This window comes from Armigeres subalbatus, chromosome 1, assembly GCF_024139115.2.
Source record: "Armigeres subalbatus isolate Guangzhou_Male chromosome 1, GZ_Asu_2, whole genome shotgun sequence".
Classification (NCBI taxonomy): Eukaryota; Metazoa; Arthropoda; class Insecta; order Diptera; family Culicidae; genus Armigeres; species Armigeres subalbatus.
The window spans coordinates 221,801,679-221,814,004 of record NC_085139.1 but is presented as its reverse complement, the minus strand read 5'-3'; the positions used below and the strand labels follow the sequence as shown (position 1 = coordinate 221,814,004).

The 12,326-nt window shown below is 40.1% G+C and overlaps 1 protein-coding gene across 2 annotated transcripts in view; it reads left to right on the top strand.

Moving 5' to 3' along the window:
• The first annotated feature begins 9,351 nt into the window (after positions 1-9,351).
• The window catches only part of LOC134205802 (uncharacterized), a 117,196-nt gene continuing 114,221 nt past the window's right edge, over positions 9,352-12,326 (top strand). The window contains exons 1-2 of one of the 2 annotated variants that reach the window (XM_062681397.1): positions 9,352-9,538; positions 9,928-10,528. The gene's annotated coding sequence lies outside the window, so the exon portion shown is untranslated. Of the gene's footprint in view, positions 10,529-12,326 lie in introns of both variants that reach the window. The other variant, XM_062681396.1, reaches the window with a different exon arrangement.

The following is a 12,326-nucleotide window of genomic DNA, read 5'->3' as shown; positions in this document are numbered from 1 at the left end:
TCGCTTCAGCTCGTCCCAGTCACGTTGTGTTGGACAACTCACCTTACGACTCAAGATCGACTACCTTCTGGTACTTCAAATTGTTTGGGAGCAGATTGCCGTCCTCTTCTATCTTGCAATATCCAGGATCGATTGGCACTGTGGACACTTTTGCGTCCTGTAGGCCGACAGAACGGACAATGTCCTCGATATACCTCCGCTGGCTGATGAAGAAATCTCCGTTTCGGTCCCGATTAACTTCGATTCCCAAGTACAACTTGACGTCGCCGAGACTGGTGATCTGAAAATTCTTCTGCAGCACTAGCTTCAACGCACCAATGACGCTCACGTACTCGCCAAGATGAGATCGTCAACATAGACGAGAACGTAGCACCACTTGCTACCTATTCGCTTCCTATACAGGCAGGGATCTGCCTCGCAACACTCGAATCCATTCGCTAAAACGCTAAAACACTCGAATCCATCCGCTTCAAACGGCATACCTTGCTTTCCTCGCCGCTGACGACAAACCCTGGAGGCTGCTTCGTGCTTCATGAAGATCTCCTCATCAAGGTTGCCGTTCAGGAACGCCGTCTTGACGTCGAATTGCTTGACACACATCTTCTTGGCAGCTACAGACATCAAAGTGCGAAACGTGGCGTGTCGCACAACGGGTGCAAAAACTTCTCCTCAGAGGTGAACCAGCCAAGAGCTGAAAGCCTCTAAATAATTAATAAAGAAGAGAAAAAAAAACTTCTCCATAGTCCGTCCCGTGTCGATGGTTGAACCCCTGAGCCACCAACATGGCTTTGTAACAAGCTACATTACCATTTTCGTCCCGCTTCAGAGTGAACACCCATTTGCATCCGATGGTGCGGCTTCCGATCGGCATGTCGACCAAATCCCAGGTATCGTTCGCTTGCATTGACGCCAGTTCTTCCTTCATCACTTTGCGCCACTGTTCGCTGTTCGGGCTGGACAGCGCTTGCTTCAATGTTTCCGGCTCCTTCTGAACCGAAGTTTGTGCACTGCACGCATACCGCTTTGGCATTACACCAAGGTTGGGTCTCATCGATCTTCGGGACGTATCTACCGTCGCACGCGCGCCGCAGAATTGCGGCTCAACTTCATTATCGCTTGACTCATCCAGTTCATCTGGGACATCCCCGACTTCATCGTCATCGGATTCGATTTTTTCTTCCGTCGGCTTCATCCGTTGGAAAGTGATCGATGGAACAACCAGATTTTCTTCCACCCGGCCTGAACCGGTCCCGCAAGAATTCAAAAAATTAACATCTCGACTTATAGTTACCTTCCCTGTTGCTTCGTCGACCAGGCGGTACGCCTTTGACACCTTGCTGTAGGTATCCGACGAATCTTTGGCCGAGCTCTTTGAGAAAGCGATTTTTGATTTCTTTTCTATTTTTTGTCCATTCTTGATGAAATTTTGACACAAGGTTCAATTTTTATTCTAGTTTTGACTGCACATTGAGTTTTTTGGAATTTCTGGATGGTTCCGGAATTATTCCAGATTCCCTTGGGGTACCAGCAAACTGGTGTTTGAAGTATTTCGCCAGTTACTCAATTTTTCTCCATGGAACCCATATCATACAGTATAAAACAATATTGCCACACTAATAACGAGTCTCATAGCGATTTTTCCGAATTTTAGTCTTCCATACGGAAATCCCAGGAAGCTTCCAAATGTCCCCTGGGAACCTGTAAAGGAGACAATTTCGATTTTGCTCCGAAACATGTCGTGCGACGGCTCTTTTTCATAATTTGCCATAAATATACTCGCTGTTGTTATAAAAGTGACCTATGGTCAGTTTGGCCACTCTTGTGACGCCCGGAACGCCCCCAGGGAACCTGTAAAAGGGACAATTTCGATTTTGCTCCGAAACATGTCGTGCGACGGCTCTTTCTTCATAATTTGCCATAAATATACTCGCTGTTATTATAAAAGTGGTCTATGGTCAGTTTGACCACTCTTGTGACACTCGGGATGCCCCCAGGGAACCTGTAAAAGGGACAATTTCGATTTTGCTCCGAACATGTCATGTGACGGCTCTTTCTTCACAATTTTCCATGAATAGGCTCACTGTTCTTATAAAAGTGGTCTATGATCAGATTGACCACTCTTGTGACACCCGAAATACCCCAAGGGAACCTGTAAAGGGGACAATTTCGATTTTGCTCCGAAACATGTCGTGCGACGGCTCTTTCTTCACAATTTTTCATAAATATACTCGCTGTTGTTATAAAAGTGGTCTATGATCAGTTTGGCCACTCTTGTGACGTCCGGAATGCCCCCAGGGAACCTGTAAAGGGGACAATTTCAATTTTGCTCCGAAACATGTCGGGCGATGGCTCTTCCTTCACGATTTTCCATGAATAGGCTCGCTGTTCTTATAAAAGTTATTATTATTATTATTGTTATTACAGGTATACCTCGATTATATGGACTTTTTCGATGCAAAAAAGTCCATATAATCGAATTTTCCATATAATCGAAGCAAATTTTTTTTTCTCAAAATTTATGTTATACGATGAGAATAAGTCTTAATACACTAAAAAATATTCATTTATTTTCCTGCAGTCCAATTCGCATGTTTTGGCCTATTTATGACAACTCAGCAGATGATGAGCTTTTGTAAGAACGTAACCTTTTTCCAGTCGCAAACTTGCACACCATTCTAAGATTACGTTAGTGGTGGAGAGTTTGCCAAGCTTAAAATGTACACAATAATATACTTTTGTACGAATTCTAACTACAGTGGCTACCTGTTTTAGTAACAAAGCAAACACTGAGTGTACGAGAAAGTTATATATTCGCTTAAAAAACAAACTTTATATAAAATGACTGACACTTGTTCTCAATCGATTTAATCGCAGCAAATTGATTTGAATGGAGAATTTTTTACCATTGTCTATTATTGAAAATTGACTGGTTCGAACTATGGGCTCAGAAGATATGGCCCAAATACATTATTGAATACAAATAAACGCTTAGAATCAGTCTCTTTTTCTGACACTTATCTTTCACCGATCTGCTTGTAACTTGCAAGTTGCGTTTGATAGGGATTAATTTTTATGAATGTAAGTAAGGGATCCTATCCATCTACCAGTGCCGATTTACCCTTCCTGTCAAAAATTGTGACTCGTTTTATTGTCTCATTTAATTCTTTGACTCGTTGAAGGTCAACTTTCCTACAGAACCCATATTTTTTTAAACCTGAAACGACTGAAGAAAAAATGGCCTAATTCCACTTCTAAATCGGGCGAATGTTAGGCCAAGTGAGCGCATGAGCATTGCATGAGCGTTTAAGGATCACTCGTTTGCTGAACGGTTAAACAGCAACACTCACATTCTGGATATTCAATTTCTTTTCCTGCCGTTAAGCATCAATGTAATCCGCAAGCCTTGTGCTGAACAAATATGAATGCGGCCGAGGGATATTCGACAAAACTTATTTAAATATAAAGACTTCTTGTAGATTTTTCAGTTCAAATCATAATCAAGTTCATCCAGAAAAAAAAATTAGCACACATAGAAATAAACTCTTTCAGTTTGCTGGACATACTGCTAACAAAATCCGTGGGTCGAATTTACTGCGTCATCTGCTCTTCTACACGTAATTTCATGCACCAAAAGCAGGAAAAGGTTTAAAGCAAATATCGAACAGTTAAATACGGCATCCTTATCTCATCACTTGCTTCTCATACTGTAAGAATGACAATTCACTTCTCGTTTTCATATAGCAGAGATCACCTAAACATACGCGTTATATTTTCCCACTTATTTGTAAGGACGTGGCCAAGGGTGCTGGGGATTAATGTAATATACAAGTACAACGAAATTTCCAACGTGAAAATGGTGAATAAATCCAGTCAGCCGAACATATGAATTAATGTGGGATTTCACATATAAGTTCGAAAACATGATTTACTGGCCTTTACTTGCCCCAATTTACCCTAATAAATATAAAATCAATGTAAAATATTACATAGAATATGCAATAGCTTTTCAGAAACCCAAATTACGAAAAACAATTTGGGCGAAAAAAATTAATATAATCGAGGTAAAAAGTCCATATAATCGAAGTCCATATAATCGAGGGTCCATATAATCGAGGGTCCATATAATCGAGGTATACCTGTAGTTATTATTTCTGGAGGAATACTTTGAAGAACTTCTGGATGAATCCTTGATGGAGCTTCTCGAAGAATCCCTGGTGGATTCTGCAATTTAAAGACAAAAATTTCTTTTTGTTTCCTGCTTCTGTCGAGGAGATGGTGTTGTTTCGACAGGATTTTGTTTGATGTTGCTGCTGTTCTTCAGTCATACAATGTAGGGTATGAGGATGTTCCGGCAGCAAGATCTACTATTAATCAGTCCGTGAAACCTCCGAGATTCCGTTTGAACTGGTTTTTCTGGTTGAGGTGGTGCGGTGGAGATGTTCCGGACATGTTGATGTTCTTTGACAGATGTACTGCATGTACACTAAAACAAAAACGTAGGCGGGATTTAATTGCGGGATCAGTTAAAAGATTTGAAAGATTTAAAATGATTCGAGATGATTTAGAAAAAATCGGAAATGAAACCGAATCAAAAGATTCAAGTGTCCTCCCCCCTGGGTTCGACATTTTCTTAGCCAATCATCACGAGTGGCTCGGAAGCCTTTTTTCAAAAGGGTCGGAAGCCCAGTTTCAAGAGGCTCGGACTTTTCCTTTCGAGTGGCTGGCGTATCGCTATTGGAAATGAGCGACTTGATTAACAGCTTCTCCCCAACACGTCTCGGCTTTTCGAATGAAATGCACCACCGAATTGGGATTTGTTCTTCTAACCCATGTACCAACCTCAAGTGGTTCTATAACGGAAGATTCATTAATTACGTAACGCAAAAATTTGGGCATTTTCAACCCCCCTCTCTCCTATGACACACTTTTTGTATGAAACATCAACAAATTTTGTATGGATCGTTACACTTTGCTCAAACTTTGCTATCAGCAATTATTGAACTTCTATTTGGAATCACGCAGCCGAACTCTCAAACTTATTTTTGCAGAGATTTTCGCCAAAGAGGCGTCTTTTTCAACTCTTCATCCGTAATTCATGAAGTAATTTTGTACAACCATGAGTATTTTCTTGTGGAATCAAGTGACAGTGTGATACTATTGCACTGCGAACTACTACTACAAATGACCGACACCATCACATTCACTCACCCCGTCTCACATTTGAGGTTAGATTTTTCCGGTCGCGTCACTGATTTTATAGCTGGTAAAAGTTCGGTGGTTATCCGCCCTCTGGTGCACATGCTTCCCATTTGCTGCTTCATGAGCTGCAATATCTCGAGGGCCTTATAGAGGTTATTCGTTAGATCAGCTATGTCACGTCTCCACGCATCGTTAATCGTTTGGGCTACTTTCATACTCCGATATGCAGTGCTGGAGATGAGTTGATTTGATTGGTTCAGAGCAACCAGGACTAGACTAGAAGTGTGCTTCAAGGCGAGGGTGGCTGTTTCGCAGTTCAGTCGCCAGTGCTGCTTCAGCTTTTGTAGAATACGCTCTAGATCCATCTAAAAAGGTCAAGGTTTTGGGAGGCAATTAGTTTTCCCGCAATTGACTGATTCTGACCAGATGTTTAGATGCTTGTAGAATAGGCATGAATGAATATTTGGATTGATTTATTCCCCCCATGATGCCAGCAATCGTGACGTAAATTGCGAAGTCCAATAAACATTATCCTCACTGGTACTGCAAGACTTTGCAATGTCCTCAAATCCTGGATCGTGTGCCTTTGACTAATTTGAACCTTTATCTTCAGAGATAACTTGACGCCAACCACTTTTTTGCTTGTTTCCAAATGCGTCGAAGAATCTTCTTCGGTTAATCTGGCTTTCATACAAGCGTCCAGTGTAGATTCCGTCGGAGCACAGAACGTATTGGGGAAGTCATATCCACATTGTCAACCTTGGCACTGATTTCCAAATCGGCATCAAATTGAAATTGGGGTTGGCTCATCAATAAAGACGGAATCATCTGCCGTGTGCTCTTCGGGATAATCCTTTTGAGTCGTAACACCTGTAAAGATAAAGTCATTAAAATGTGCTCGTGAAGACAATTCAGAAAACTATACTCGTCGAGAAGGATGCGGATAATTTGTCAATCCAGTAACCGAACTTTGATCAGGGATGCCAGATACAATTTTAAGAAGTCTGTATTAATCTCAGCAAAATGTCTGTATTTGTCTGTATGGAGTTCATAAGGTACAGGAATTAGAAAATTATTTAAAAATCATGCTCTTTTAACAACGTAGAATATCGAGGTTTCAAGAATCAAAATGTCGGTGTAGAACTTAGTCGCGTCAAGTATGATATACTAAAGACAAGTAAGGTTGCTGTTGAGGTCGAAATACGTATTTTTGGAAATTACTCTAAAGTTACAATCAAGTGGGATAATACTTTCTTGTCTTATGCTTAGTGAAGATATTCCACTACAAAGCTCTGAATAATGTTCTTATCAATATGTATGTTGTTACATTAGCATAAATTGATAATATACGCAACTTTCTAACTAAAAATCCGTTGGGAAGTTCAAAAGAGTTCAGTTCGGAGGAGAGGCACAGAAGGAATAAATCCGTTTAGAAACCCAAAGAACGGAACGGACATCTTTTGGGTTTACAAACAGAGTAAACCTTTGGTCTTTCGACCTTTTTTGGGTTTCCTTACAGAACTCTTTTTGCGCTTTTGAACAAAATCGTTTTGGCTTCCGAACGTAATCTTTTAAGGCTTCGGAATCCCAAAAGGATATCCCTTTTACAGAAACAGAAAAAAATCATTCAGAAGCCCAAATGGCTCCACTTGGAATTCCAAAAGTTTTCTTTTTGAAATTTTAAACCCGAGTCCGTTTGAAAGTAAAGTCCAAAATAATGTCGTTCAGAAAGGCCTTGTTTTTGGTTTACAAACCGTGCACACTTAAAATAAATCGCCGAATTCGGTAAAATTTTACCGAAATCTCAACAGCAGAACTGTTCGGTAAATAATTTTACTGATTTTCGGTAATTTTGACAGTTGAGCAATGGAAAAAATAACAACAAATCTGTAAAATAAATTACCGAACAGTTCTGCTGTTGAGATTTCGGTAAAATTTACCGAATACGGTGAAATGAGTTAAGTGTGTGATTTTTGATTTTCTGAACGAAGCTCTTTTCGTCTTTTGGAAAGATCTCTTCTAAGTTTTCGAATCGATCCTTCTCGCGCTTCCTAACCAAATCCTGTTAGAGCTTCGGTAGGAAATCTATAAGAATCTATTACCCAGAAGCAGAAAAAGATTCCGTTCAGAAGCCCAGAACGCTCCAATCGAAAGTCCAAAAGATTCCGTTCGGAAGACCAAAAGTATTCCGTCCAAAAGATTCCGTTCGGAAGACCAAAAGTATTTCGTTCTTAATTCTAGAATGATTTTGTTCAGAATCCCATCAATTCCGTTTGGAAGTCCAAAAGGATTTCTTTGGGAAGCCCAGAGTGATTACTTTCAAAAGCCCAAAAGAATTTCGTTCAGAAAATCAAAAAGATTGCGTAAGTGAACTCAGAAGGATTACGTTCGGAAGTTCACATAATTCTGATCGAAAATCCGTACGATCGGATATCTTTTGGGCAACCTAATGCTTTTGAATAGCTTTAGAATGGATTAATTTTGGACTTCTGAATGCAATCTTTTTAGGTTTCCGAAAGGAATCGAAGAATCTTTCCTTTTGAAATTCTAAAAGGATTGTGTTTGGAACCCAAAAGGGATGCCGTTCAAAAGCCTGAAAGGCTCCGCTCGGAATTCCAAAATGATACCGTTTGGAAACCTTATAGAATTTCGTACAAAATCCCCATAACGATTTTGTTTGAAAGCCCAAAATAGTTTAATTGGAAAACCCAACAGGATTCTGTTTCCAGCCTAAAGTTTTTTTTAAAAACTGAATGTCTGTAAAAGTCTGTAACTTTAATCAAAAGTCTGTATAATGTCTGTAATCTGTATGATGCCTGTTTGCAAGACAAAATGTCTTTATAAATACAGACATGTCTGTATGTCTGGCATCCCTGACTTTGATTGCAAACAATGACATGCATTGACAGCATAAACAACACGGTGAATAATAAATAATTAATTTCAGGTACGCAATAACCCAAACTAATGTTTTAAACAAAACACTTTTAAAAGTTCGGTTGAATAAAATTAAACAAAATTAATATAATCCTAATCAAAGTGGCGCATATTATAATCAAAACTTGTTTCATATTTATATTTCGCTTAAACATTTACGTAAATGTTAAAGCAAATATTGAGTGTTCCTCTAACAGAATGACCAGTTATTTTATTCTAGTCTGTATTCGCAAGTGCAGTCAACTTCTGTTGTTTGTGCACATCCTCAGCAAACTGTTTAATTTTCTTTTGCTCATCTGCGTCGGAACTGGCTGGATATGTGCTGAAGCATAGTTTGTCAATTAACTCGTGCCAGCATACAATTGTTTAAGTGGTCTGGTACAGCTTCGAGGTGATCACACAACCTAATGGTTCCAAAGTTAATGAAAGACTCCGTCTGATCACCTACAGAAGCATTTCTTACGTTGTTCTTACAGCAGTTTTTCCGTCTTTTTGCTTTAGCTGCCTCAGCTCTAGCTTTCAGATCGTGATTTCATTATTCGAACTGATTTATAATCAGATTCCCCTAGTGTAGGAAACAAACAACTTTAAAACATTTAAAACAACGAAGTACTCATATGCAATCTATTCTCAAAGCAATCTATGTGGTACAAATTTATTCCATCAAAAAAGCTCTAGGACTTTTTTTTCACAGTTTTATGACTCATTACATTTCCCCTTCAGTTTTATAGCAAAATTTGAAAAACGACACATCCCTTCCATGATTCACTGAAACCTCTCTCTCGTTCTCCACTCTCATTATATACCTACCTTCGAAATGTATTCACTAAACGATCCTCTCTCCTATCCTAATGCACTTTTTGTTATCAGTCCGTCCGTCTTCCCGTTCCACTCCTCCCCCTTTCGCCCAACAGCGCACAAGAACCGTTTTACAAACAGATGCAACATGCAGTGGCAAAAACTCGAGTGCACGTTGTTGTTTTTTGCTCCCGCTCTCTTCGCTCGAAGCTCTTTGTTCCTTTGTTCATCGCTCTCGCAGGCGCAAAAAAAGAAGGCCAAATTCCTTCTTTTTCTGCGCGCACCCAAAACGAACCGCTGCGAAAGCGAGACGCAAACAACAACAAAAAACATCGGCCGATGAGCGGAGCGGAGCAACAAAAACACTCTCGGGTGCCAGATCGGGCCACCGAATTGGCGTTCGCCAACGTCGTCATTTCGAAAACAACCTCCGTCGAGAGCGGTTAGTGTACTTGTACCGGATAGTTAACGGCAATCGCGCGGTGTGTTTTCTTTGAATTGAATTTTCTATTCCTGGAATATAAATAAGTGCTTTTTTGCTCGTTTCTTGGGAAGCGTTAGAACGCGCGACGGGAGCGATAGAGAAAGAGAGAACGAGTGTGATGTAAGAAGATATAAAAAAGTTGAATTTGAAGTGGAATTTTTCTTTGTGCATACACTGGAATTAAGAAAAGCACCGTCTGCTTTGATGATTAATCAATGTCGCATTGATAGTGAGCGTAGTTCGTCAAATTTTCGGATTGTTTTGATCTACAAGTGGCAGAGCCTACTCCGCTGACTGTGCGAACACGTGCATGATAAATTCTAGCGCGTCAAGTACGACGAGGGGTACAAGTGAACGAAGAGATAAAGCGACGCCTCCCACCTGGGCGCATCAGCTCCCTCTCCCGCCCGAAAACCCCAACGGTGCACGTTTGTGGTTTTGTGTTTTTTTTCTTGTTTTGCGTTTATCAGTCTGATGCCTACCTAATTTCAAGTGCAATTTGTGCGAAGGTTACCAGCGTCAGTGTGAGAAACAATTTGATGGAAGAAAAATAATTTCCATTGTTGAAACAATCGGCCAACTGGGGAAAAAACATTGAATCATACTTACATACACACAATCATACACACGCACGTACAACACTTGGCGTTCAGTTCCGAATATAGGGAGAAAAAGGTCGAGTATTTTCCCATCACGTTCATCGGTTCGCGCGAGTGGAACAAGTTATTTTCGAAAAGCCCGTGAATGATCTCAATCGAGAACGGAAGTTCACAGCTCTTCGATCGATAACGAGACAAAACCGGGGCAAAATCTCAAAGATCTGACGGGCCTGATAGGCGGCGAGCGTGAAGTGTACTTTTTCTGGAGCACAGCGAGGCAAAGTGTGACGACAAACAAAAACAAAGTCGGACATATACGTCACTCACTCACGGACTGTGTTTACGAACACGTTGCTGCTGCTGCTACCCTCCGGCGGGCGAGCGCTGATAAGCGGGCAGTCGGGTGCGAGCGAGATTCGACCGTCAAAAATCGAGAGGCAGCCGCAGTAAAGAGCAACAAGGTGAATCACAAAATAAGCAGCGCACGTGGGACTGGATTTTTTTTGTTCAGGTGAGTTTTATGATCAATTTACGAGTGGTAATTGACTCGTCGCCATTCGGCCTTCTTGTTGTCAAGAACGAAAAATAACAGCGTAGGCGATAAGTTCTGCGATGTGTGCTAATTTCGATTGAACGTGCACTTTTTTGTTTAATTTTATTGAATCAAAACTTACTTGGAACTATTTCATTGCTATGCGAGCAATTTCAAATTTTTAATGAGTAAATGATTCATGGAATACAACGCATTGTGGAAATTGAAATAGAACAACGTTGACACAAACATATGAATCATCTGTGATTGCTGATTTCAATATCACAATTTGAAAATAAATTTCCAAAACGACTTATCTGTTTTGTAAACAAAGATTCAAACGTGAGTTTGCTATATCTGATAGCACATGTAGCACATCTATTGAAACTTTCCACTACCAGTCGATGGGAAACTACAGTGACGGACAAAATAATAATACCACCGCGTTTTAAATTAGTAAATGTGACTTCATATGGTGAGAACTTGTACCATTGAAATAATAATAAATCGTACTCAATTTGATGATACTTTCTAAGCAGGATGCATCGGTCAAAACAAATGGGGTTAAAATCATGCGGCAGAATAATTTAAAATTAATTACCAAAATCTCGCTGCTCAAAAAATTTAGAACCGTAAAATATCATTAGGAGTTTCCTTCACACATAGTTTTGAAAACAAAAATGTATTCTCATATGAATATGACCATTCCACAACCCTTTCCACACTCCCACCAGGATGCCATAATAAATTTTCCTTCCTCTGGCATGGTATCGATTTTTGTTCACATTTTCCGAGCAATTTGAGCGCTTTTTCTTCCGTACCATTTTCTCTCGCACACCCAATTCTGCTGGTTTTCTTTTGGGATTTCCTCCAGTCAGAGCCGTAGCGTAGCGTCCCGGCGCCCTTGGCAAAACCTTTATTGGGCGCCCCTTAATTACTTCTTTGCAGATGTTTATAACAAAAAGCGCAATAAAAGCAAAGAGATTTAAAAATAACTATTTGCATGATATATCTTATTATTTTTCATGAACTGCTTAAGCCTCTATAACCTTAATTTGTCTCAATATAGAGGTAGGAAGTAAGGTTTACTAAAAGAGTAAAAGCCATAAAATGCCTAGCCCATTGAAATTTTTATTTATTTTTGAATACAAAATATCTACTTGATCCAGTAGTGTGCGGATTCTCGACAAACAATTTCGAACTTACTTGTTGTGAATCCACGCACTAGTGGGTCTAGTTTGTCCAATAAAATGTGCGCTGGTTGGTGCTTGGAGCGCTATCGGATCTAGATGAACAAAAAACCCTACTTTGGAGTAGATTGAGTGACCTTCGGAATCGCCATATTGATTAAGAAAAATCAAATCAGAAAACTTACAGTGACTATAATAACAGTGTCGTCAAGTGTCAGAATTGGAACAGAATCGTCTGTCAGTTCCATACAAATGCGCGTTCCAAACGAGCAGGAGACCTGTCAAACGTGGCACATGACGTTACTCTTCTTATAGGACTCTAAGAAAACTCTAGAAGGTCTAGGTCGGTGGCTTGATAGAATAGGATTTTAAATAAAATTCAACTCTGGAGTGAATTGGTAGATGGTCGGAATAATGATTGGACCTATTCATATCAATAATAACCGAGGTCTGGAGTGGGTTGATATGGTCAGAATAGTATTCGGTCTGTCGGTAGTTTAGACGTACTGTTGGAATTGCTTGGACCAATAAAACTAAATTTCGAAGTAAGTCAGTCGCCATCCTTATTGAAATCTCTAGATGCAAAT